General features: G+C 45.5%; 1 protein-coding gene and 1 long non-coding RNA gene across 2 annotated transcripts in view; one reads left to right on the top strand and one right to left on the bottom strand.

Moving 5' to 3' along the window:
• Nucleotides 1-423, bottom strand: part of PAWR (pro-apoptotic WT1 regulator) — a 145,728-nt gene extending 145,305 nt beyond the window's left edge. Inside the window, exon 1 of the mRNA XM_074941988.1 lies at nucleotides 273-423. The gene's annotated coding sequence lies outside the window, so the exon portion shown is untranslated. The remainder of the gene's footprint in view (nucleotides 1-272) is intronic.
• LOC141980612 (uncharacterized) lies at nucleotides 277-27,245 on the top strand. Its single transcript, XR_012637584.1, has 4 exons — nucleotides 277-321; nucleotides 10,277-10,352; nucleotides 26,735-26,790; nucleotides 27,153-27,245. It is a non-coding gene; the product is annotated as an uncharacterized LOC141980612 (long non-coding RNA).

Genomic DNA, 27,245 nt, shown 5'->3' with positions numbered 1-27,245 from the left:
ACGCTCCGGCTGCTCCCGCTCCCGCGCCCCCTCCCCCGGTGGGGCCGGAGCAGCGAGCGCCCCCCAGTGGGCCCCGGGGGGGTGAGGAAGGGAGTAACTGCCGGGCTAGTCCCAGGCCCTCCGGCGGCGGCTCCGCGTTACCCGCTGCAGGGGGCCACCCTACCCAGAGAGGCTCCGCCGCGCAGCCCCGTCCCCGCACCACCCCGCCTGCAGCAGCGCCCAGCGCGACTCCCCCACCGCCGCCCCGCTCCCGGACGGGGCTGCTCACCTACCTCGCTGCTGTGGGGAAAGGGGCCGCGGCACTGGCAGCCCCGGCTCCAGGTGAGTCGCGGGCGGCTGCTTGCACTGCCCCACTCCCGGAAGGAGCTGAGCGGCTCCGAAGTTTCCCGAGCGCCCCGGGCCGGGCGGCAGCGAGCCGAGCCGAAGCGCGGGCGGAAGCGGCCGAGAGGGCTTTAACAATGGGGGGCGGGGGGGGACCCGCCCTGCCAGTGCCCGGGAGCGCGGCGTCCTGCCCGCAGCGCCCGCCTCCGGGTGACGCGAGCCCCGCGGGGACACCTGCCCGGACGTGGCGAGCCCAGCGAGGCGTCGGGCTCGGGGACCCGGGTTCTCTGCGGGGCTGGAAGGGTCCTTGGGGGGCAGCTCGAGTCCGTAAGCGCCGAGCGGGGCGAACCCGCCGGTCCGGCCGCTGCGCTGCGTCCCTGTGTGTGGAGAGCCTGCTCCCGCGAGCAGCTCTGCCTTGCCGAAAGCCGGTACGCTGCTGAGATGGACAGTTCTCACCTAGCCGGAGACTGCCTGTGTTTCCAGAAACAGGCGAGTGCCACCCACTCGGGGGTTTGCTTAACCATTCCCACAGCTCGGAGGTTATCCCCAAAGCTGCCCCCAGCTCTTCCGTCTGCAAAGCGGGCTGGAAACGGTAGATTGTAAGGTGTCTGGCACAATGACAGTCTGTGTTTGTACAGCACCTTGCACAGTGTGATCTTGGTCTTCCAGGTGCTACCACAATATACATAAATAGAAATGATAATGGGTCTTTGGGGAGGTATCTGGCCCTAGTCTGACCAGAAATACCATAAGAACATCCTTTCCTGCTTTGTGCTTGTGGTTAGAGCCAGAAAAGGAGATATATAAACTTATCTGAACGCTTCACAACCTCATAAAGTTTGAATCCAAAGATTTGAGAAAGGGTGTTCTTATTCAACAGAGCCATTGTCAGATCCTACCTACAATACATGTAAGAAACAATTGGTTTAATAGTATGTGTCACTGTTATTTTATTCCTCCTATTAAAATCTTTTCTTGTTTAACAGCCTTGTATATACAGTAGGCTGAGTGATGCTTTGTAGCCTCTCTAGCTGATCACAACTCATATGAATTACTCTGTATGCCATACTAACTTCCTTTTGCTGTCCACAGATCTGGTAATCAACAAACTGAAATTTCAGAGTAACAGCCGTGTTAGTCTGTATTCGTAAAAAGAAAAAAGAAAAGGAGTACTTGTGGCACCTTAGAGACTAACCAGTTTATTTGAGCATGAGCTTTCGTGAGCTACAGCTCACTTCATCCGATGCACTTCATGCTATGCATCCGATGAAGTGAGCTGTAGCTCACGAAAGCTCATGCTCAAATAAACTGGTTAGTCTCTAAGGTGCCACAAGTACTCCTTTTCTTTTTTCTTTTAAACTGAAATTTGTTATTTACATTAATTCCCTAAGAATTCATTTGCTTCTGAAAATGAAAGATGGCTATTGTCAAGACAAGGCATTCTCTCTCTCTCTGACAAACATTGAGGCATCTTCCCATTCTAAATAATATTGGGGCTATCCTGTCCTTGAGACTGTAGCTGTATAGGTCTCACTATCAAATACAACCAATGGTTTGGTTAAAGTGTACAGTATTCAAGGACACCCTAAATTTCTGGTTTCAGAGTAGCAGCTGTGTTAGTTCGCATTCGCAAAAGAAAAGGAGTACTTGTGGCACCTTAGAGACTAACAAATTTATTTGAGCATAAGCTTAGTAGATCAACTGGCAAAAGTTTGCCTAGGAAGCATGATCAACCAAGGTTTACTTCCCAGAATATCATGATAGATACCCTGAAATGTAACTGAATTTTCAGACATTAGTGGTTTTAATGTTGTAGAACTTCATGATCTACTTAATCCTGGTTCACAAGGGGTATATTTACTAAATTGAATGATTTGCTTATTTCAGTAGATTCAGGCATCTTGGGACAGTAGGAGGGAGATATGGTAGCATGATACAGAAGTTTGTGCCACAAACAAAGGAAATCTAGATACCTGAGACTGTGGACTTTGGAGCACATCTCATTGTCATCTCTCTCTTTCCTATCTCATTCAGGTTCCATTGCAAATTTGGCCATCTGGTTAATAAAACTCTTAATGGATTTGAAAATGTAAACTCTTCGGGGGAGGGGGGAAGTTCATTGTGTGTTTAGCACAATGGTGCCCGAGACCCTGACTGGGGCCTCCAGGCATTCCTACAATATAAATAATAGACTTAGTCCGTGGTTCTACTTTGACCTCATGTACCTCTCCTTCCTGGTCTCCTCTCCAATGTTAGCACTCTGTCACCTGGCCAACATTCAATGCCTCTCTGGTGATCATTTAATTCACTTCTAATTTTCACTCTCTGTGACAGTATTTTTGAGGGGCACCTGTGAGGAAAAAAGTTCACACTTGAGACTTGTCAGTCGAGAATGATTCCTCTTGTATTTTTCAAGGCAAGAGAATAGTCCATCATACAATTTAATCCTTTGGGATATTTTGGAAAACTTTCAATAAGAAGGATAGTAACTTCAGAAAAGTTAATTCTGCACTAGTACTAACATTATTTACCACAGTATTCAATCAATAATATGTACATACTACAGCTGGCTGCCATTTTTCTAATTTCCATTTATCAGACATTTTTGTTAAAAAATAATAATTTTGTCTAAACCCTCTCAAAAAAAAGTTGATGAAAGTTCTCAGATTTGGTTGTGGTTGTTTTTTTTGTTTGGTTTTGTTATTCCACAGGCCATAGAGCTGTCAATTTTGAAAATGATTGAAATGTAAAAACAGTAAAATTAAATATCCTTCAGATGAGTTCTGAATTTATGTAACAGATATTTCTTCCACTCTGTAGCACTCTTCCTGACAGTATGCAAAGGGGCATTCTCTTCAGAGAGATGCACCCAACACAATACCAATTCTTCTCCACTGCACACACTCCCAAGAGTTGTTAAAAACGGACCCGATGTGGAGAAAGTGTTTTCTCTATGTAATATATCGTGTACATGATTTTCTACCCCTTCTGATGTAGCTGCATCAGTCATTGTTAGATGTTTTTGCTTCTCAAAAAATGTTGTTTTTTAATACCAAAAAAGGCTCTGTGACCCTCACAGTCTGTTATTTATTAACAGAAGTTATGTTGTGGTGAGGTTGGTTTAAGTGCCCAATTCAAAAATGCTGACTGTCAGATGTTTGCATCTTAATAAGGGTGGCTGTGCTAGTGAGCTTTCAGGGATAAAGTCCCAAATAGTTTTAGTATCACACTGCATGTTTTCCTCAGCCGCAATTGGGAGAAACTTACTAAGTTGGAAAACATTTTCAGAACAGCCTTTTTCCTTCTAAAAATCTTAAGCACATGATATTTTCAAGGCCTAGAAATGCACTTTTATTTTTATAAGTTAAGTATTAAACAGCATGCAGACAGAAGATCATAAGCCTAAAATAGTGAATTTTACATAGCTTTTATTATGGAGTGAGAGTCTCTTCTCCTTAGGTAAGGTTGCAACTAGGATTTGGAAGGCTAATTTTGACCTCCTTTGTAAATGAAAAAACAATAAAACCTCATGTTTCAAATGTATATGGTTAAACCTGTGCATTCTTAAAAACGTGGGGAAATTCAGTATGTATTTTGTGAGACTAAGCACCTTAAAATTGTTTCCTTTTTAAAAGGTTGCAAATTGTCTAATGTTTCTGTCTCCTTCTAGCAGTGCAACCAAATTACTCAACCCCCCAAAATTCCACGCACACATAGATTTTAACATAGACTTATGGAAAGAGGCAGTTGACAAGGGCAGGATAGTAAAGTGTTAAAGAAATTTACATTATTGTCCTAATAAAGCAAGGCCCTGAACTCAACTTCATGGCATTTCTCGGTTTGTCTGCTACACACAAGTTCCCAAACCCAGTGAAAATCCTCTTTCCCTACTGAAATTTACCCTTCCCCCACCTCACCACCTTTAGGAAAATCTCCCCCTTCTGGTGAACTCCACCATCACCACCCTCTCTCACCCCTCCCCCCCCCCCCCGGCCCCACACACCACTCCTCCACTTTAGTTCCATCCCACCCACTTTACCTAACCCCCCCTCTGAAATACCCACTCTCCCTAGGGCCATCTCCCTGCCACTCCCCCCAGCATCCCCTACCTCCCCCAATGAAATTACCCTACTATCTTCCTCCCCTGCTGCCTCCTCCCCCTTGAAAATCCTCCTACGAAAATTCCTGGTGTTCCTCCCCTGGTACAGCCAGTACAGCTTGTTGCCTCACCACCCCAATGAAGCCCCCTAAGTAAGAATTATCAGTGAAATCACTTCCAGTGCCTCAAACCCATCCCATTAAATCTACCTTCCTACTTCCCCTTTTGAATACGCTTCAAGTCCATTACTTCAAACCACCATCACTTACATGCCCATTGTCTCAGCACTCCTCGATTGCCAGTAAATCACCCTCACTGTCTCATCTCAAGCCATATCTGGTGACAACCTTGCCTCAGACCACCACCCCTTGATGAAATCTCACCAACCTACCTAGTGAAATACTCCCTCCTTCAGTCCTTGCCCATGAAATCCCAAACAACTGCCTCAGTTCCTCTTTTCCATCCTTTCCCTTGCTACTATCCCCACCCTCTGTAAAATATCCCCACACTGCACCTCATCCCCTCACAAAATCCCGGTATTGCCTCACCCATTCATGCTGCTGCCTCCACACCTCAGCTCAAATCCTCCCCCTACCCTCACACTGCTACCCTGTTGCCTCTTCTCTTTCTCAGGCTCCTCTTGCTGATTTTCACCCACTCCCACTCCTCATGGTGGTACTTACCTTCCCCTGTACTTCAAACCCCTCACCCTGCCTCACCCAGCTATACACAAGACCTTAACCTTGTGGGACATGTTTCCCAAATGCCCATTTATACCCCTCTCTTCTGTCTCTCTGTTCTTTTACTCAGAGATACCTTTCTGATGGCTGCAACATAAGTCAGAAGAATTTCAGAACTTGAGGCCTTATCCATAGAACTTGAATATTGCCCCTTGAACACTGAAATCAGTGGGACTCTGCCAAGGTGCAGGGGTTTATTGTGTAGTTTCGGGGCCTTGAAAAGTAACTGTGGATCATTCTTTCTGATTGCCCTCTGGCCACACATTCTGTCTCACCAGCAGGCTTCCTACTTTTCAGATACTCAAAGAGTTTCATTTTTGTCTTTAACTTGTAGCTGTTTGTTCTTCAAATTCCCTCAATCTCCATTTTACAGTTTATCTATCAAAGTGTAAATTCTGTTCTGTTATCACTTGAGCTAGGTTACTTTTTTGAAAAGATTATTTTAGTGTGAAAAATCTCATATTCCCTGCTATTTAACATAGTATTTTTCTCACTGCTTGTTCTTAGCTATGCTTACCACCTGTGACTCTGATAAGACATGCTCAGGCTGCCCACATGTTGTGAGTCCCAATTGATGTCCCAATTGCCACAGCCCGTGCTTTCAGGAACATGTATGTCCATGTCCTCATCAAAATCCTCCTCATGCTGGCATCTCTTAGCCCGGTTTCTGCATATAGTCCAGGATAATGCACGAGGTGTTTACAATGCTCACAACAGCAGCGGTGATGGTGAGTTGAGCGGGCTCCATGCTTGCCATGGTATGGCGTCTGCACAGGTAACTCAGGAAAAAAGGTGCGAAACAATTGTCTGCCGTTGCTTTCACAGAGGGAGGGAGGGAGGGCGCGCCTGATTACATGTACCCCGAACCACCCACAACAATTTTTTTTGCCCCATCAGGCAATGTCGATGGGACTACTTGTGTCATAAGTAAAACTTACTGGTTTAATAGACCCAATATATGACACAAAACGACATTCCAACTCCTGCCGTCTTATGTCTCCAAACAAGAAAGTATGTAAAACTCTCTAGATCTGAATATTCAGAAACCAAAACCAACAGTTACTGGCTCTCTGTCAATTTGTGTCTTGTGTGTACTAGTTAACAGAAACTCAGATACCTTTAGGGCTCTTTTACATCAACAGCTCTATAAATCTTTCCATTTATTTTGATACTCCCAAGGACCAATATAGAACCACTAAAATAGCTTAGGCCCTGATCCTGCTACACTTTGGCAGAGCCCGAGTGACTTCACTAGGGCTCTCTGCAGGCAAATGGGAGCTCTGCATGCACATTGCAGTCCTCCAGGCCATGCAGTATGGAACATTATGGAACGTATTGCCAAATGTGTGACAATAACAGTGTCTTGTCCCAAAAGAATCAGAGTTATGGTTTACAGGTCTCCTCAAAAAGACGGTGCAGATTAACATGCTTGGCCTTGGTAGATGCTGCATGCATGGTTTTAAAATGTTTTATGTGAGCCTGCAGTTGATTTGGATATTTTATTTGTTTTTCTTTTTTTTCTGAGCAACAATATTTCAAGCATCTACACGCATTAATAGAGTGAACAATAAAGGAACAGCTCTGTAAAGAGAGATGATAAAATATCTTAGGAATTTATTAATTAGCTGACAGTGTCCAAACCAAACACAAAAGAAATCACAGTCCTTGCCCCCATAAGCAATCAACAAAAGGCCATGATATTTCTGTGGGGGAGGTTTATGGGGGAGGCAGGTGTTCACTTGCATTGAGCTGATAGCAGACTCGGGATCTAAGAAGTCAAACAACATTCAAGGGATGAGAGAGGTTTAAAAATATATACAGTAAAACATAATTTCACAAAAATAATAAATGTCTGAAGTTAAAGTTGTTAGCATTTTTCATTAGACGTCATATTTTGAAAGATGTGTAATTTTACTGTAAAAATTTGCTTACAGAGTGAAAATTTAGTCGTAAACTGTTTTGAGAGAAACTGGAGCAAAATCTGTATGATTATAATTATAATTAAAGAAACAAATATGGAGGATATTTAAAACATTTAGGTGCCTTAAATATTACTTATTTATGATCTGTTTTTCATAAGATACTATAATTATATACCTGTTTTGAGAGAAAAATCAAAGCCTACCAAATTAGTTTATTTAAACATGGATCAATTTTGCTGTGAATGGGTATTAAAAAGAGCAAGGAATTCTAGCACAGAAAGTTACTTGAAAAGAATGTAAATTTCAGAGCTGCAAACCTGAGAAAATTCACAATTAGTGTTCAGATGTACCATTTGTTCTACAGCTATGTATAGGCATAACAGGAAATTATCTTAATTACTTCCCTATTGTTCCTCCTGTGATCTATTTCACCAGAAACTGTAGATATATTTGCTTTTACTCTTTTGACACTAACTTGAAGCCAAATTTTGGCAGACCTTTAAAAATTCTACGAAAACCTCATTAAAGACATAAATCCTGCACCTCCCTCCCCACACACACAGTAGGCCCTTACTTATAGAGCTGGTCAAAAAACTAAAACCTGTTTTCAAGTAAAATTTTAAAAAGTAAAACTGATCTTTTTGTGGGGGTTTTTTTGTTTTTGTTTTTTGGTATTTTTCCCCAAAATTTATTGACATTACCAAAAATGTTAATGAATGTTTTGTTTAAATGACAGGAACTATTTTGATAGTCATTTTGATAAAGTTTTTGAAAAAGGGGCATGAATTCTTCTTTCAAAACATAAATTACAACAATATCAACAATTAACCAAAAAATAATTTTTGAAACAAGGCTTTTTTTATTTAAAAACCTTTCCTTAAAGCGCTTCAAGCAGTTTTACTTATGACACAAGTAGTGCCATCGACATGAGCAAAGGTGGCAAAATTAGGTGTTTTGTTTTCCTGTGCAATACTTCCTTGCCTATCATTGTTGATTGATTACCTAAACGTTTAATATAAATAGAAATTCCCTCTTTTATAACCAGCCTCTTCCTGCTTAATGTATTCAGTGATGCCACAATTCAGAATTTGTGACATCATAGGTAGCTCTCTTCATGAAAACACTGGATTGTAAACATCAGTTGATTACTTGTAGACATCAAAGACATTGTAAATGAAAATGAGGAATGTTCTTCCAAAGGATCTGGTGGAAGTTCCATCATGAGTCATTTAAATCAGACTAGACAAAGTACTAGAAAATATAGGGAAAGAAACAAAACTGCATAGGCAGTGGAATGGACTAAGACATTCTAAGGTATGTCTACACTACAAAATTAGGTCAATTTTATAGAAGTCGATTTTTAGAAATCGATTGCGTATGTCCCCACTAAGCGCATTAAGTCAGCGGAGTGTGTCCTCACTACCGTGGCTAGCATCAACTTATAGAGCGGTGCACTGTGGGTAGCTATCCCACAGTTCCCACAGTCTCCACGGCCCATTGGAATTCTGGGTTAAGCGCCCAATGCCTGATGGGGCAAAAAAATTGTTGTGGGTGGTTCTGGGTACATATCATCAGGCCCTCCCCACCTTCCCTCCCTCTGTGAAAGCAACGGCAGACAATTGTTTCGCGCCTTTTTTCCTGAGTTACCTGTGCAGACGCCATACCATGGCAAGCATGGAGCCCGCTCAGCTCACCATCACCGCTGCTGTTGTGAGCATTGTAAACACCTCGTGCATTATCCTGGACTATATGCAGAACCGGGCTAAGAGATGCCAGCACGAGGAGGATTTTGATGAGGACATGGACACACATGTTCCTGAAAGCACGGGCTGTGGCAATTGGGACATCATGGTGGCAGTGGGGCTGGTTGATACAGTGGAACACCGATTCTGGGCCAGGCAAACAAGCCCAGACTGGTGGGACCGCACATTGTTGCAGGTATGGGATGATTCACAGTGGCTGCGAAACTTTCGCATGCATAAGGCCACTTTCCTGGAACTCTGTGAGTTGCTTTCCTCCACCCGGAAGCACAGGAATACCAAGATGAGAGCAGCCCTCACAGTTCACAAGCAAGTGGCGATAGCCCTCTGAAAGCTTGCAATGCCAGACAGCTACCGGTCAGTCGGGAATCAATTTGGAGTGGGCAAATCTACTGTGGGGGCTGCTGTGATGCAAGTAGCCAACGCGATCACTGAGCTGCTGCTATCAAGGGTAGTGACTCTGGGAAATGTGCAGGTCATACTGGATGACTTTGCTGCAATGGGGTTCCCTAACTGTGGTGCAGTAATCGACAGAACGCATATCCCCATCTTGGCACCTGACCACCTTACCAACCAGTACATAAACCGCAAGGGGTACTTCTCAATGGTGCTGCAACCACTGGTGGATCACAAGGGACATTTCACCGACATCAGTGTGGGATAGCCAGGAAAAGTGCATGACGCTCACGTATTTAGGAACTCCGGGCTGTTCAAGCAGCTGCAAGAAGGGACTTACTTCCCAGATCAGAAAATTACTGTTGGGGATGTTGAAATGCCTATAGTTATCCTTGGCGACCCAGCCTACCGCTTGCTCCCATGGCTCATGAAGTCTTACACAGGCAGCCTGGACAGTAGTCAGGAGCAGTTCAGCTATAGGCTGACCAAGTGCAGAATGGTGGTAGAATGTGCCTTTGTATGTTTAAAAGCTCACTGGTGCTGTTTGCTGACTACATCAGACCTCAGCGCAACCAACATTCCCATTGTTATTGCTGGTTGCTATGTGCTCCATAATATCTGTGAGAGTAAGGGGGAGACATTTATGGCAGGGTGGGAAGTTGAGGCAAATTGCCTGACGTCCGATTTTTAGCAGCCAGACACCAGGGCAATTAGAAGAGCACAGCTAGGTGCTCTGCACATCAGAGAGGCTTTGAAAACCAGTTTCATGACTGGCCAGGCTACAGTGTGACAGTTGTGTGTGTTTCTCCTTGATGCAAACCCGCCCCTTTGTTGATTTTAATTCCCTGTAAGCCAACCACCCGCCTCCCTTCGAAATAAAGTAACTATTGTTTTGAAACCATGCATTCTTTCTTTAATAATTAAAAAAAAATGAGAGAACCAACAACAAGGTAGCCCGGGTGGGGTGGGGGAGGAGGGAAGGACAAGGCCACATTGTTTATTCTAGTCACACTAACAATCAAACTGTTTGAATGACAGCCTTCTGTTGCTTGGGCCATCCTCAGGAGTGGAGTGGCTGGGTTCTCAGAGCCTCTCCCCCTTCTTGGGCATCTGGGTGAGGCGCATATGGAACTTGGGGGGGAGGGCATGCGGTTATACAGTGGATGCAGTGGGGGTCTGTGCTCTTGTTGGCTTTCCTGCAGCTCCAACAGATGCTTCTTCACGTCTGTTTGCTTCCCCATTAGCCTCAGCATCACGTCCTGCCTCTGCTCTTCGCGCTCACTTAATTCTTTCCTGGCCTCTGCCACTGAATGCCTTCATGCATTAAGCTCTGCCCTATCAGTGCGGGAGTACTGCATGAGCTCAGCAAATATGTCATCGCGAGTGTGTTTTTTCACCTTCTAATCTGCAATAACCTCAGGGATGGAGATGATAGGGGGAGCGTAGAAACATTTGCACCTTGGGGGAGATAAAAAGGGAGACTAAAATTGAAGATGATACATTTCTGAGAACAAAAGGGCGACTCTTTCACAGTGAATCAAGCAATTCACAGCAGACAGCACATGTGGTTTAGGTACAAGGTCGTATTTTCCCTTTTATATTGAGCGCCTGCCAGTATGGTGTCACATCACACACATATGGCTGGGCAACAGAATTCGGTTTCCAGGCAGCCATGGTAAACCAAAGGGTACATGGGGTTGGCTTCTTATGCCTTCATAACATGTGGGAATGTTTTCAAACTGCAGCGCCCTCCTGTCCCAGAGCAAGCAATGGGTTGGGTTTCACATTTAAAAGGAGGGGCTGTGGTTTTAGGGTGGATGTGCAGCACACACCTCTCCCCACCCTTCCGTGTGGCTATTCTCCGGGATGATCCCTTCACCCCCTCCCCTCTGCCATGTGACTATTCTCTGGGGTGATCCCTTTTAGCCAAGCGCAAACAGCCCAGTATGAATGGGGTTCTTTTACTGTTCCCTTACAAAAATTCCACTATTTCAACCAGGTGACGATGAATGATATCACTGTACTGAGGCTGACACAGAAAGATAAAGACTGAATGTTGAATGAATTGACCAAAACCTAGGACCATTCGCTGCCATGCTTTGTGCTGCAATGATTCCAGAATACTTTCTACTGGCTTGGTGTGGTAAAGTGTCCTACCGTGGAGGACAAAATAAGGCAGCCCTCCCCCAGAAACCTTCTGCAAAGGCTTTCAGAGTACATCCAGGAGAGCTTCATGGAGATGTCCCTGGAGGATTCCTGCTCCATCCCCAGACATGTGAACAGATTTTTCCAGTAGCTGTACTGGCCACGAATGCATCCCATTCTTCAAGGCAAATCAAACATTAAACACTATTGCTTTTAAACCCTGTACTGTAGTTACAAATGTGCACTCACCAGAGGTGCCTTCTCCAGCTTCAGGGATGGGGATCCCACCTTGGGAGGGTATTGGCTCTAGGGTGATGAAAAGGTCCTGGCTGCCGGGGAGAATGGATTCACCGCTTGCCTGCTCCACATTCTCCTCCTCCTCATCCACAAAATCCTCCTCCCTGTTGCGTGAGACTCCCCCCTTGCAGGTGTCCACGGACAGTGGTGGGGTGGTAGGGTCCTCCCCTAGAATGCCATCCAGATGATCACAGAAGCAGCACGTATGGGGCTCTGACCCGGAGCGACCATTTGCCTCCTTCGTCTTTTGGTAGGCTTGCCTGAGCTCCTTAACTTTCACGTGGCACAGCTGTGTGTCCCTGTTGTAGCCTCCCTCCAACATGCCCTGTGAGATTTTGGCATATATATTTGCATTTCTTCTTTTTGATCGGAGTTCGGCCTGCACAGATGCTTTTCCCCATACATCAATCAGATCCAGTGTCTCCCTTTCAGTCCATGCTGGAGCTCGTTTGCGATTCTGGGGGGATTGCATGGTCACCTGTGCTGCTGAGTTCGCCACGCTGACCAAACAGGAAATGAAATTCAAAAGTTCCCGGGGCTTTTCCTGTGTACCTGGCTAGTGCATCGGAGTTGAAAATGCTGTCCAGAGTGGTCACAATGGAGCACTCTGAGATAGCTCCCAGGGGCCAATACCATCAATTTGCGTCCACACTACCCCAAATTCGACCCAGCAAAGGTCAACCTCATCGAGGAGGAGTACAGAAGTCAATTTTAAGAGCCCTTTAGGTCGACGGAACAGGTTTGGTTGTGTGGACACAGTCATTTTTAAATCGACCTAATGTGGCTAAATTCGACCTAACGCGGCTAAATTCGACCTAATCCCATAGTGTAGACCAGGGCTAAGAGTGTGTCTAAAAAGGGAAGTTGGTATAGCTATTGTGGAATAAACTAATCTGCAATAGCTACTCTGGAATAGCTCTCCATGTGGACACACTGTTCCAGAATAAAAGTGACTTTTATTCCACAACAGAGTGTCTACACAGGGAGCTATTTCAGAATACCTTACTCTGAAATATTTTATTCTGCTATCACTATGCTAGTCAATTTTCCTACATAGACAAGGCCTAAGTGTTTTAAATCTCTAATTCTTCTTGTTGTTTGAAATTCATGAAGAGGTGGAAGGAGACTAATTAGGAAAGAGCGAGCATCTGCCCAGAAAATGTCTTGATGGGAAAGAAAACAAAAGAAAAGGATATGATCATAGAATCATAGATTTTAAGGTCAGAAGGGACCATTATGATAGTCTAGTCTGACCTCCTGCACAACGCAGGCCACAGAATCTCACCCACCAACTCCTATAACAAACCCCTAACTTATGTCTGAGCTATTGAAGTCCTCAAATCGTGGTTTAAAGACTTCAAGGTGCAGAGGATCCTCCAGCAAGTGACTCATGCCCCATGCTGCAGAGAAAGGCGAAAAACCCCCATGGCCTCTGCCCATCTGCCCTGGAGGAAAATTCCTTCCCGACCCCAAATATGGTGATCAGCTAAACCCTGAGCATGTGGACAAGACTCACCAGCCAGGCACCCAAGAAAGAATTCTCTGTAGTAACTCAGATCCCACCCCATCTAACATCCCATCACAGGCCATTGGGCATATCTACCGCTAATAGTTGAAGATCAATTAATAACAAAATTAGGCTATCCCATCATATCATCTCCTCCATAAACTTATCAAGCTTAGTCTTGAAGCCAGATGTGTCTTTTGCCCCCATTGCTTCCCTTGGAAGGCTGTTCCAGAACTTCACTCCTCTGATGGTTAGAATACTTTGTCTAATTTCAAGTCTAAACTTCCTGATGGCCAGTTTATATCCATTTGTTCTTGTGTCCACATTGGTACTGAGCTTAAATAATTCTTCTCCCTCCGTGGTATTTATCTCTCTGATATATTGATAGATAGCAATCATATCTCCTCTCAGCCTTCTTTTGGTTAGGCTAAACAAGCCAAGCTCCTTGAGTCTCCTTTCATAAGACAGGTTTTCCATTCCTCGGATCATCCTAGTAGCCCTTCTCTGTACCTGTTCCAGTTTGAATTCATCCTTCTTAAACATGGGCGACCAGAACTGCATACAATATTCCAGATGAAGTCTCACCAGTGCCTTGTATAACAGTACTAACACCTCCTTATCTCTGCTGGAAATACCTCGCCTGATGCATCCCAAGACCGCATTAGTTTTTTTCACGGCGATATCACATTGGCGGCTCATAGTCATCCTGTGATCAACCTATACTCCGAGGTCCTTCTCCTCCTCTCTTACTTCCAAATGATGCGTCCCCAGTTTATAACAGAAATTCTTATTATTAATCCCTAAATGCATGACCTTGCACTTTTCACTATTAAATTTCATCCTATTACTATTACTCCAGTTTATAAGGTCATCCAGATCTTCCTGTATGATATCCCGGTCTTTCTCTGTATTGGCAATACCTCCCAGCTCTGTGTCATCCGCAAACTTTATTAGCACATTCCCACTTTTTGTGCCAAGATCAGTAATAAAAAGATTAAGATTGGTCCCAAAACCGATCCTTGAGGAGCTCCACTAAACCTCCTTCCAGCCTGACAGTTCACCTTTCAGTGTGACCCGCTGTAGTCTCCCCTTTAACCAGTTCCTTATCCACCTGTCAATTTTCATATTGATCCCCATCTTTTCCAATTTAGCTAATAATTCTCCATGTGGAACCATATCAAATGCCTTACTGAAATCGAGGTAAAATTGATCCACTGCGTTCCCTTTGTCTAAATAATCTGTTACCTTCTCAAAGAAGGAGATCAGGTTGGTTTGATACAATCTACCTTTTGTAAAGCCATGTTGTATTTTGTCCCAATTACCATTGATCTCAATGTCCTTAACTACTTTCTTCTTCAAAATTTTTTCCAAGACCTTGCATACTACAGATGTCAAACTAATAGGCCTGTAATTACTGGATCGTTTTTTTTACCTTTCTTAAGAATAGGAACTATGTTAGCAATTCTCCAGTCATATGGTACAATCCCTGAGTTTGCAGATTGATTAAAAATTCTAGCTAATGGGCTTTCAATTTCATGTGCCAGTTCCTTTAATATTCTTGGATGAAGATTATGCGGGCCCCTCGATTTAGTCCCATTAAGCTGTTTGAGTTTGGCTTCTACCTCGGATGTGGTAATATCTGCCTCCATATCCTCATTCCCATTTATCATCCTACCATTATCCCTAAGCTCCTCATTAGCCTCATTAAAGACTGAGGCAAAGTATTTGTTTAGATATTGGGCCATGCCTACATTATCCTTAACCTCCACTCCATCCTCAGTGTTAAGCAGTCCCACTTCTTTTTTTGTTTTCTTCTTATTTATATGGCTATAGAACCTTTTACTATTGCTTTTAATTCCCTTTGCAAGGTCCAATTCTACATGGCTTTTGGCCTTTCTCACTTTATCCCTACATGTTCCGACCTCAGTAAAGTAGCTTTCCTTGCTAATCCCTCCCATCTTCCACTCCTTGTAGGCTTTCTGCTTTTTCTTAATCACCTCTCTGAGATGCTTGCTCATCCAGCTTGGTCTACAACTCCTGCCTATGAATTTTTTCCCCTTTCTTGGGACGCAGGCTTCTGATTGTTTCTACAACTTTGACTTGAAGTAATTCCAGGCTTCCTCTGCCTTTAGATCCACAAGTTTTTCAGTCCAATCCACTTACCTAACTAATTTCCTTAATTTTTTTAAGTTAGCCTTTTTGAAATCAAAAACCCTAGTCACAGATCTATTTTTGTTTATCCTTCCATTTAGTTTGAACTGAATTAGCTCATGATCGCTCGAACCAAGGGTGTCCCCTACAACCATTTCTTCTATGAGGTCCTCACCAAAACCAAATCTAAAATGGCATCCCCTCTTGTCAGTTCAGCAACTACTTGGTGAAGGAATCCATCACCTTTCGTATCCAGGAAAATCTGAGCCCTATTATTATTACTAGCACTTGTCTTCCAGTCTATATCTGGGAAGTTGAAGTCTCCCATGATCACACAATTCCCGTTAGTATTTACTTCTTTAAAAACATTAAAGAGGTCTCTATCCATATCCAGATCGGATCCCGGCAGTTTATAGCACACCCCAAGCACTATCCCAGGGGAGGCTCTAGTAGCTTTCTTCCCCAATGTGATTTTTGCCCAGATGGACTCTGTCTTAACCATTCCATCACTTCTTATTTCTTTACAGTCTACCTCATCATTGATATACAATGCTACTCCACCACCTTTGCCTTTATCTCTGTCTTTCCCGAACAGCACATACCCTTCATTACCCGTACTCCAGTCATGACTACTATTCCACTATGTTTCTGTTATCCCTATAATATCTGGTTTCACTTCCTGCACCAGTAGCTCTAGTTCCTCCATTTTGTTACCTAGGATCCTCACATTAGTGTACAAACATCTAAATTCTTGCTGTTTGGCTTCGCTCACATTCTTTACCTGATTGGGCACAGACATTCTATTGCCAATATTACCTATTAGATTGAATCATAGAATCATAGAATATCAGGGTTGGAAGGGACCTCAGGAGGTCATCTAGTCCAACCCCCTGCTCAAAGCAGGACCGATCCCCAATTAAATCATCCCAGACAGGGCTTTGTCAAGCCTGACCTTAAAAACTTCTAAGGAAGGAGATTCCACCACCTCCCTAGGTAACGCATTCCAGTGTTTCACCACCCTCCTAGTGAAAAAGTTTTTCCTAATATCCAACCTAAACCTCCCCCACTGCAACTTGAGACCATTACTCCTTGTCCTGTCATCTTCTACCACTGAGAATAGTCTAGAACCATCCTCTTTGGAACCACCTCTCAGGTAGTTGAAAGCAGCTATCAAATCCGCCCTCATTCTTCTCTTCTGCAGACTAAACAATCCCAGTTCCCTCAGCCTCTCCTCATAAGTCATGTGTTCCAGACCCCTAATCATTTTTGTTGCCCTTCGCTGGACTCTCTCCAATTTATCCACATCCTTCTTGTAGTATGGGGCCCAAAACTGGACACACTACTCCAGATGAGGCCTCACCAATGTCAAATAGAGGGGAACGATCACGTCCCTCGATCTGCTCGCTATGCCCCTACTTATACATCCCAAAATGCCATTGGCCTTCTTGGCAACAAGGGCACACTGCTGACTCATATCCAGCTTCTCGTCCACTGTAACCCCTAGGTCCTTTTCTGCAGAACTGCTGCCGAGCCATTCGGTCCCTAGTCTGTAGCTGTGCATTGGGTTCTTCCGTCCTAAGTGCAGGACCCTGCACTTATCCTTATTGAACCTCATCAGGTTTCTTTTGGCCCAATCCTCCAATTTGTCTAGGTCCCTCTGTATCCTATCTCTGCCCTCCAACGTATCTACCACTCCTCCCAGTTTAGTATCATCCGCAAATTTGCTAAGCGTGCAATCCACACCATCCTCCAGATCATTTATGAAGATATTGAACAAAACCGGCCCCAGGACCGACCCCTGGGGCACTCCACTTGACACCGGCTGCCAACTAGACATGGAGCCATTGATCACTACCCGTTGAGCCCGACAATCTAGCCAGCTTTCTACCCACCTTATAGTGCATTCATCCAGCCCATACTTCCTTAACTTGCTGACAAGAATACTGTGGGAGACCGTGTCAAAAGCTTTGCTAAAGTCAAGAAACAATACATCCACTGCTTTCCCTTCATCCACAGAATCAGTAATCTCATCATAGAAGGCGATTAGATTAGTCAGGCATGACCTTCCCTTGGTGAATCCATGCTGACTGTTCCTGATCACTTTCCTCTCCTCTAAGTGCTTCAGAATTGATTCCTTGAGGACCTGCTCCATGATTTTTCCGGGGACTGAGGTGAGGCTGACCGGCCTGTAGTTCCCAGGATCCTCCTTCTTCCCTTTTTTAAAGATTGGCACTACATTAGCCTTTTTCCAGTCATCTGGGACTTCCCCCGTTCGCCACGAGTTTTCAAAGATTGGTATGTACACTGCCCTTCCGCCTTATGTCCATTCTCCTACCCACGACTGTATCCTTTCTTCATTTTCTTCCCTCTCAAAGAGAAAATCTGGCATGGAGATTACCTGGACATCTCCCAACCATCTCCCCCAAATTCCTAGTTTAAAGCTCTCTTGATCAGTTGTACCATCCTCCATCCTAGAAGTCTATTTCCCTCCTTACTCAGATGAAGTCCATCCCGAGAGAATAGTCCTCTGTCTATGAATGCTTCCCAGTGGCCATATATCCTAAAGCCCTCCTTATTGCACCACTGCCTGAGCCATCTGTTGAGCATCATAATCTTGTCACACCTTTGTTGCCCTTCTCTGGGAACAGGCAGAATCCCACTGAAGATCACCTGAGCCTCGATTTCCTTAAGCGTCTTCCCCAGCCTGGCATAGTCTCCCTTGATACGTTCCAGTGGGAATCTAGCCGTATCATTTGTTCCCACATGAAGGATAATCAATGGATTCTTTCCTGCTCCCGTTAGGATCCTCTTCAAATCCACATCCCGTATCTTAGCACCCGGCAGACAGCACACCCTTCTGTTCTCTGGATCAGCTCTTGTTACAGGCCTGTCTATTCTTCTCAGTAATGAGTCTCCAATCACGTAGACCTGCATTTTCCTGGCAGTGGTGCAATTCTCCAGTCCATCCCCTGTTCCATCTGGCTGCAAGTCCTCTCGATTCCTATTGTCCCTTGCAATCCTCTGCAAGCCATCCCGTATCCTCCTGGGGCTCATATTTGGTGTTATCTCCATTGACTCTTGCCCTCTTCCTATAGGACTATCTGCTCTTCTCTTCTTCCTTGCCCTCGCACCTTCAGTGACCACCTGCTGTGCCCCTTCTTCATTTTCCAACTCCACAAACCTGTTCCTGAGCTCTGTTTCTCCTTCACTGGCCCATCTTTTCCTGTGTCTGGTTCTCTTAGTTACATGGTTCCACTGTCCACTTTCCTCACCCAGCAGTATCCCCTCAGAGTTCTTTGGTCCTGCTTCCATCTGGAAGTCTGAGCTTTTCCCTTCAGCCTCCTCATGTCTTTGCTCCATCATCCACTCGAACCCCCTTCTAAACTCAACCAGAGTCTCCACCTGCATCTCCAGTCCTAGGATCTTTTCTTCCATCAGCTCTATCAGGCGGCACTTCATGCAGACGAAATTCTTTTCAGGTACCCCTTCCAGGATCATGTACATGCCACAGCTTCTACATCCAGTCATCTTCATTATGTCTTCCAGTACTTGGGTCACTACCACTGCTGCCTCTGTGTCTGTCATAGCCTTCTCACCTATGTCCTGTTAGTCTGGGAAACACAAACCAAACCAAAACAACACCACCCTCAGCAAAACAAACCCCCCAACGAGCACCAAAACACAACCAGACCACCACACATTCCCTTCACTAGCCTGTCTGTTCCTTTGCCTGGTTCTTATTCTTCCCCCCCAAACTCCCCTTACAAACTCCCACTCAGACTCCCCTGTTTACAGCTCTGTTTGCTGGCTTCTGTGCCGCTGCAGCTGGGTAGAGGCAAACAGGAGAAGGGGATGGTTCCTAAAGAGAGAATAATTGGGCTGTGGGCAATGGATGGATGAAGTAGGGACAGAATGGTATTAGGTAATAAGTGTTCAGCTACTATACTGACGAGGATGTTACAAGAACCAAAATGGATTAGAAGTGATGGAGGGGAAATGAAGTGAGCAAGGAGGGTAACTGGGATGTCATGTGAGGAGTGAAATGTGGATAAGGGAAAGGCTGGGAAAGTAGACTCATTTCTTATGAAGAAAGATTGGATTGCAACCTTTGAGTTCATCAAGGATGTGTGTTTCTGAGCAGGGGGGGATAAGTAGGTGGAAAAGAGTAGTGGGAGAGGGACAGGAGGAGGAAGAGACAAGTAGAGCAGGAGCAGAAACAGAGAAGTGTGTACGTGTGGAAGCCACTGAAGTGCTAGAAAGACAAGCTGAGGAAAGAAGCTGTAGTGGTAGGAGGTCGCTGGAGAACTTTTGCAATGATGGAGAGTTGGAGGAGTGAGTAGCGAAGAAGTAGGCGGGAAGCAGCAGGATTAGTAATGGAGAGGTGGGGAAGGAAGTATTTAAACGGGGTGAGGCTGGGTGTGGGACGAGAAAGGCCATTGGGAAAGAGGCATCTGGAGAGCAACTGCATCAGGGAAGCAGTGCTTGGCTGGAGCCATTGAAGCAGGGGAGAGATTGAAAGGCCAGCTAAGCGGAGAAAGACAGAGAGAAGCTGTAGCTAGAAAGAAGAAAGCAAATGGGGAGGAGTGAGAGAAGCATTATAGTGGAAAGGAGGGGGCAGCAGAAGCCAGGGAGGCAGCTTGGGAAGAAAAGCTGGAAAACAAATGATGAAGGAGGAACTGAAGAGCAACGGGAAGATTTCTGAGGGGCAGAGAGGAGTTGCTGGGGAGACTGGCAGCTGGGGAGAAGCTGATGGGTGGGCATGTTTGTGTGATTGAAAAGTTGTGTCAGGACAGGAGTGCTGCAGCAGTTTGTTTCCGGAGTAAAGTGAGATCTTACACTCAGCTCAATGGCATTTCTCTTTTTGCCTGTTTGTCTGTAATATGATAACTTTTGAATGCTGCATTTGATCAATTCCAAATTTTCAGGGAATGTTCTAGGCTTCAGTGGCCAAAACCATTTTGATTTTGACCCTCATTGACTTATCAGAAAGAAGAGCAATAAGAATGGTGGAGTAGAATGGGGCACATGGAGCCCCTGATATGGGGGAAAGTCGGATAGTGCACAGAGCCTCTGGTAGAGGGAGCACATGGGAATCTCTGGAGGGATGTGCGGGGAAATAGGAGACCCTGGTATGAGCAAGAATTGCAACCTGGGGGAAAGGACAGAGAATGAGAAGGACAATGAAGGACAATAGCTTGGGGGGCACACACAGCTCCTGCCACATGGCAGAGGGTAGAATGGGTTACACAGTGCCCCTGGCATAGGGGGAAAATGAAGGCCACAGAGAATCCCTGGCATAATGGAGGTGTGAGGAGGTTGCTGGGGGTCCCTGAAATAGAGGAGATGGAAGGGTGGCACATAGGGAGTTTGAGGGGGGAATAGAGGAGGAAGGTGCCCCTGGGGCATGAAATGTGCTTGGCCTACAAAAGCAACAGAGTTTACAAAAGCCTACAAAAGCCCTCTAGTTTACACAGTGACCATGACATGCTGTGCTGATAAAGTAAGGTGTTGGGGTGATGCGATTAATAATGTTTTTTTAATATTTCAGCCAGATTCAGTGCTGATGTAAAGGGCTAGCTGGTCAGCCTTTGTCATAACCATAGGGGTAGCCTAAATTCCTCCTTACCTATAAGGGGTTAAGAAGATCAAGTAACCTGGTTGGCACCTGACCAAAGGAACCAATGGGGACAAAAGATACTTTCAAATCTGGTGGGGGGGGGGGAGGAGAGGTTTTGTTTTGGGTTCTTTGTTTTCTGTGGCCGTTCGCTCTTGGGATTAAAAGGGACTGGACATCAATCCATGTTCTCCAAATCTTCCTGAACAAGTCTCTCATATTTCAAATTTGTGAGTAATAGCCAGGCAAGGCGTATTAGTTTACCTTTGTTTTCTCAACTTGTGAATTTTCCCTTTGCTAGAGGGAGGCTCTGCTGAGTGCTGGTTCCTGGCCAATGGGAGCTGTGGTGGCAGCGCTTGGGGAAGAGGAAGCATGTGGAGCGGAGCCTCCTGGCTGCCCCTATGCATAGGAGCTAGATGGGGGACATGCTGCTGCTTCTGGGAGCCGAATGGAACAGCCCCCAACCCTGCTCCCCGGCTGGAGCGCTAGAGCAGCGTAAGCCCCAGAACCCGCTCCCCAGTGGGAGCTTGAGGGCCGGATTAAAAGGGCTGGAGGGCCGGATGCAGTCCGTGGGCTATAGTTTGCCCACCCCGATCTAGGTCCACTCATTGCATAGTCTGACACTTCAGTGCTGATTATGAAGTTGCAACTTGTCAATAGGAATCAAATTGAGCTCACAATCTCCTTTCCCAAAGACTGCAAAGTAGCCATCCTTGGGTAACAACTGTCAGTAATGATCTTTGCTGGATTTCAATTGGCAACCCAGATGTGAAAAACTCGGTGTCCCATTTCCAATCTTCTGAGTCTGCAGGCCCCTTTAATGGGTTCCTCATAAAATATATTTGAAGGGAGCCTCTGCTACACTCACACTGGCTCTGCATGTTTTTGTGTGTGAATTAACTTTAGATTTCTATTCAGATCAAAACATTTCATCTCTCATTTCAGAATTTGTTTAACATTCATCAAGGCAGATTTTTCTTGAGCAAATACTATATACTCATGTCAAAAAAAGCTATAGAAACCACACCATCCTTCCAGGCAAATACTAAATGGAACTCATAGACTTTGTGCATAACTCTCTTGATCAGATTTTGTTCAGAAGGGTGGTGGTTCATCCTATCATGCATGGAGATAAACTGTGGGCAGGACTGAAACAGCTTTCTCATGCCACCTACTGGCTCACATTATAATATGTAAGAAATCCCTTCAATCACGTTGATGCTTAATCTGGAAGGTTCGCAAAACTACTCCGAATGTGATTGTCTGTTAGTATTAGTAAAGTAATATTATAGCATTAAACATTCATGCTATAACTGAATCCACATGAGCAACTTTATTTTTTCCATCTTGTAATCATCTTTGGTAACAAAGCAGTAAATCTAATCATAGAATATCAGGGTTGGAAGGGACCTCAGGAGGTCATCTAGTCCAACCCCCTGCTCAAAGCAGGACCAATCCCCAACTAAATCATCCCAGCCAGGGCTTTGTCAAGCCTGGCCTTAAAAATATCTAAGGAAGGAGATTCCACCACCTCCCTAGGTAAAGCATTGCAGTGTTTCACCACCCTCCTAGTGAAAAAGTTTTTCCTAATATCCAACCTAAACCTCCCCCACTGCAACTGGAGACCATTACTCCTTGTTCTGTCATCAGCTACACTGAGAACAGTCTAGATCTATTGTCTTTGGAACCCCCTTTCAGGTAGTTGAAAGCAGCTATCAAATCCCCCCTCATTCTTCTCTTCCGCAGACTAAAGAATCCCAGTTCTCTCAGCCTCTCCTCATAAGTCATGTATTCCAGTCCCCTAATAATTTTTGTTGCCCTCCGCTGGATGCTTTCCAATTTTTCCACATCTTTCTTGTAGTGTGGGGCCCAAAACTGGACACACTACTCCAGATGAGGCCTCACCAATGTCAAATAGAGGGGAACGATCACGTCCCTCGATCTGCTCGCTATGCCCCTACTTATACATCCCAAAATGCCATTGGCCTTCTTGGCAACAAGGGCACACTGCTGACTCATATCCAGCTTCTCGTCCACTGTAACCCCTAGGTCCTTTTCTGCAGAACTGCTGCCGAGCCATTCGGTCCCTAGTCTGTAGCTGTGCATGGGGTTCTTCCGTCCTAAGTGCAGGACTCTGCACTTGTCCTTGTTGAACCTCTTCAGATTTCTTTTGGCCCAATCCTCTAATTTGTCTAGGTCCCTCTGTATCCTATCTCTGCCCTCCAGCTTATCTACCTCTCCTCCCAGTTTAGTGTCATCTGCAAACTTGCTGAGGGTGCAATCCACACCATCCTCTAGATCATTTATGAAGATATTGAATAAAACCTGCCCGAGGACCGACCCTTGGGGCACTCCACTTGACACCAGCTGCCAACTAGACATGGAGCCATTGATCACTACCCGTTGAGCCCGACAATCTAGCCAACTTTCTATCCACCTTATAGTCCATTCATCCAGCCTATACTTCTTTAACTTGCTGGCAAGAATACTGTGGGAGACCGTGTCAAAAGCTTTGCTAAAATCAAGGAACAACACGTCCACCGCTTTCCCCTCATCCACAGAGCCAGTTATCTCATCATAGAAGGCAATTAGATTAGTCAGGCATGACTTGCCCTTGGTGAATCCATGCTGACTGTTCCTGATCACTTTCCTCTCCTCTAAGTGCTTCAGAATTGATTCCTTGAGGACCTGCTCCATGATTTTTCCAGGGACTGAGGTGAGGCTGACTGGCCTGTAGTTCCCAGGATCCTCCTCCTTCCCTTCTTTAAAGATGGGCACTACATTAGCCTTTTTCCAGTCGTCCGGGACTTCCCCGGATCGCCATGAGTTTTCAAAGATAATGGCCAATGGCTCTGCAATCACATCCGCCAACTCCTTTAGCACTCTCAGATGCAGCGGATCTGGCCCCATGTACTTGTGCTTGTCCAGCTTTTCTAAATAGTCCCGAGCCACTTCTTTCTCCACAGAGGGCTGGTCACCTCCTCCCCATGCTGTGCTGCCCAGTGCAGTAGTCTGGAAGCTGACCTTGTTCGTGAAGATAGAGGCAAAAAAAGCATTGAGTACATTAGCTTTTTCCACATCCTCTGTCACTAGGTTGCCTCCCTCATTCAGTAAGGGGTCCACACTTTCCTTGACTTTCTTCTTGTTGCTAACATACCTGAAGAAGCCTTTCTTGTTACTCTTAACATCTCTTGCTAGCTGCAACTCCAGGTATGATTTGGCCTTCCTGATTTCACTCCTGCATCCCCGAGCAATATTTTTATACTCTTCCCTGGTCATTTGTCCAATCTGCCACTTCTTGTAAGCTTCTTTTTTGTGTTTAAGATCAGCAAGGATTTCACTGTTAAGCCAAGCTGGTCACCTGCCATATTTACTATTCTTTCTACACATCGGGATGGTTTGTCCCTGTAACCTCAATAAAGATTCTTTAAAATACAGCCAGCTCTCCTGGACTCCTTTCCCCCTCATGTTATTCTCCCAGGGGATCCTGCCCATCAGTTCCCTGAGGGAGTCAAAGTCTGCTTTTCTGAAGTCCAGGGTCCGTATTCTGCTGCTCTCCTTTCTTCCCCGTGTCAGGATCCTGAACTTGACCATCTCATGGTCACTGCCTCCCAGGTTCCCATCCACTTTAGCTTCCCCTACTAATTCTTCCCGGTTTGTGGGGAGCAGGTCAAGAAGAGCTCTGCCCCTAGTTGGTTCCTCCAGCACTTGCACCAGGAAATTGTCCCCTACCCTTTCCAAAAACTTCTTGGATTGTCTGTGCACCGCTGTATTGCTCTCCCAGCAGATATCAGGGTGATTGAAGTCTCCCATGAGAACCAGGGCCTGCAATCTAGTAACTTCCGTGAGTTGCCAGGAGAAAGCCTCGTCCACTTTATCCCCCTAGTCCGGTGGTCTATAGCAGACTCCCACCACGACATCACCCTTGTTGCTTACACTTCTAAACTTAATCCAGAGACACTCAGGTTTTTCTACAGTTTCATACTTGAGCTCTGAGCAGTCATACTGCTCTCTTACATACAATGCAACTCCCCCACCTTTTCTGCCCTGCCTGTTCTTCCTGAACAGTTTATATCCATCCATAACAGTACTCCAGTCATGTGAGTTATCCCACCAAGTCTCTGTTATTCCAATCACATCATAATTCCTTGACTGTGCCGGGACTTCCAATTCTCCCTGCTCGTTTCCCAGGCTTCTTGCATTTGTGTATAGGCACTTGAGATAACTCGCTGATCGTCCCTCTTTCTCAGTATGAGGCAGGAGCCCTGCCCTCTCGCACGCGCCTGCTTCCTCCCGGTATCCCACTTCCCCACTTACCTGAGAGCTTTGGTCTCAATCTTAATCAATATCCAAGTTTTGTTTTAAACTGTATTTACATATGGGAACAGAAAACATATTCAAAGTTTGCACCAGGGTTTTCTCAAACTTCTTCAGTATGCAGATCACATCTTAATAGAAGCTGTCTTGTGTACGTTTTCCTCTCCTATTTGGAGTAAACTACATGTGGCAAGTACAACATTTGCTTACACAGAATGATGATGGAGTCTCACATTGCTGTGGACATACAAGGATTCCGCAAATGCTGTCGGTGAACACATATCTGTGAGGTCAGACCAATGGGAGAACTGCTGGCAGGGTAAAATGTGGGACAGACAAGATTGTCCATGACCATTGCATGCTGTTGTATCCTTGCTTTGGGCTGTTCATGTTTTTCACATAAAATGTTAATGCCCCTTGCTTCAAAGCAGTTAATAGCAACATGACAAATCTGCCACTATCTTTCTCTGTCATGGATTATTGCTTCCCAGTTGCTGGGGTCAACCAGACATGCTTTCAAGTATGACTTCAGTGTGTCTATATTGTTTGCACTGGCCCCCATGAGAATGGGTACCTTGATTTAACTGACCATAAAACGTGGCCTTAGATATTCTTGAGTCAGCCATATATGATGTAGAGGTGTCCTTTATGTGCTCCTGCCTGGAATACACTGGAGTTGCTGGATTTGTTGGGAGAGGAGGCTGTGCAGTTGCAGCTCTGATCCAGCCGTAGGAACTTTGACACCTATGAGCAGACTGCTCATGGCATGGATGAGAAAGGGCATGAAAGGGATACGCAGTGGTGCCATGCTAAGATAAAGGAGCTGAGGCAGGTATACCAGAAAGCAAGGGAAGCCAACTGTCACTCTGGTGTGGCACTGAAAACATGCCGCTTTTACAAGGAGTTGCATGCCATGCTCTCTGGCAACCCCACCGCCACTACCCAGAGACCCTTGGATACTTCTGGCGGACTGGAGGCAGCGGCCAGTAGACTTAATCCTGAGGACGAAGGTGTGGACGAGGAGGTCAAGCTGGAGGAAGGGGTGGGAGAGGCTCGTCCAGTGGCTTGGTGAGCCAGAACCTCTTTTTGACTCCAGAGGGGTCTAGCCAGTCCCAGCAATCTGGCTCTGGTGCACCTGAAGCCAGAGAGGAAAGCTCCGGTAAGTATTTATTTTGCTTTGATACTGCATGGTTACATGAGTATGAGGTATAGGTGTCCTTTATTTTGTTACATGGTGCACTTGGGAGAAGGGATTGAAATTAACAATACTAGGTACCGTTTGCATTTGCTTCACATACCCCTGTGCAGCTATGCAGTGGGGGCCTTGCAGAAAAGTTTGTTAATGCACATCCAAATCTCCTGGGAATTCTCCATAAAGACATCTAGGAAAATTTCCTGCAGATACTCTGCAATCCTCTGCCAAAGGTTCCTTGGCAGAGCTGCTCTGTTTTTTCCCCTCTTTTAGGAAACTTTTCCGTGCTAGTTAGCAACTACTTCTGCAGGAACCAAAGCAGCACACAGGTGAGCAGCATACGGACCCTGTCTGAAGCCGCCCGCATGCAGGAAATGCATCCTTGCCTCTTCGGTTACCCTCAGTAGTGTGATTTCAGCTTCGATCACCCCTCACCTGTGGAAAACTGTGCCAGTATTCAGAATAGTGTCCCTGGGCCCTTGCACTAATCCCCTTCTGAAACCATCCAGACCCTTTGTCCCATCTTGCACCTCCCCACCCCACTCCCAGCCAAACTCACCATGTTTAGTGCTCTGGCCAGGCTGTGTGCTTCCCAAGGGCAAGTGAGAAAGAGGTGTATGCAACTTCTATGATTCAAGACTGAGTGCACACACAATACTGATTCTGTGTATTGTTTCTTTTGCTGATTCAGATGTGCCCTTGAGGCCAGCTCCTACACACTGGCAGAGGACATGTTTCAAGACGTGCTGCAATCGTCTGAGCAGGCTTATAGCGAGCACAGAGC

The sequence above is a fragment of the Natator depressus genome, chromosome 1 (assembly GCF_965152275.1).
Source record: "Natator depressus isolate rNatDep1 chromosome 1, rNatDep2.hap1, whole genome shotgun sequence".
NCBI classification, from domain to species: domain Eukaryota; kingdom Metazoa; phylum Chordata; order Testudines; family Cheloniidae; genus Natator; species Natator depressus.
This window is presented reverse-complemented; position numbering and strand designations above follow the sequence as displayed.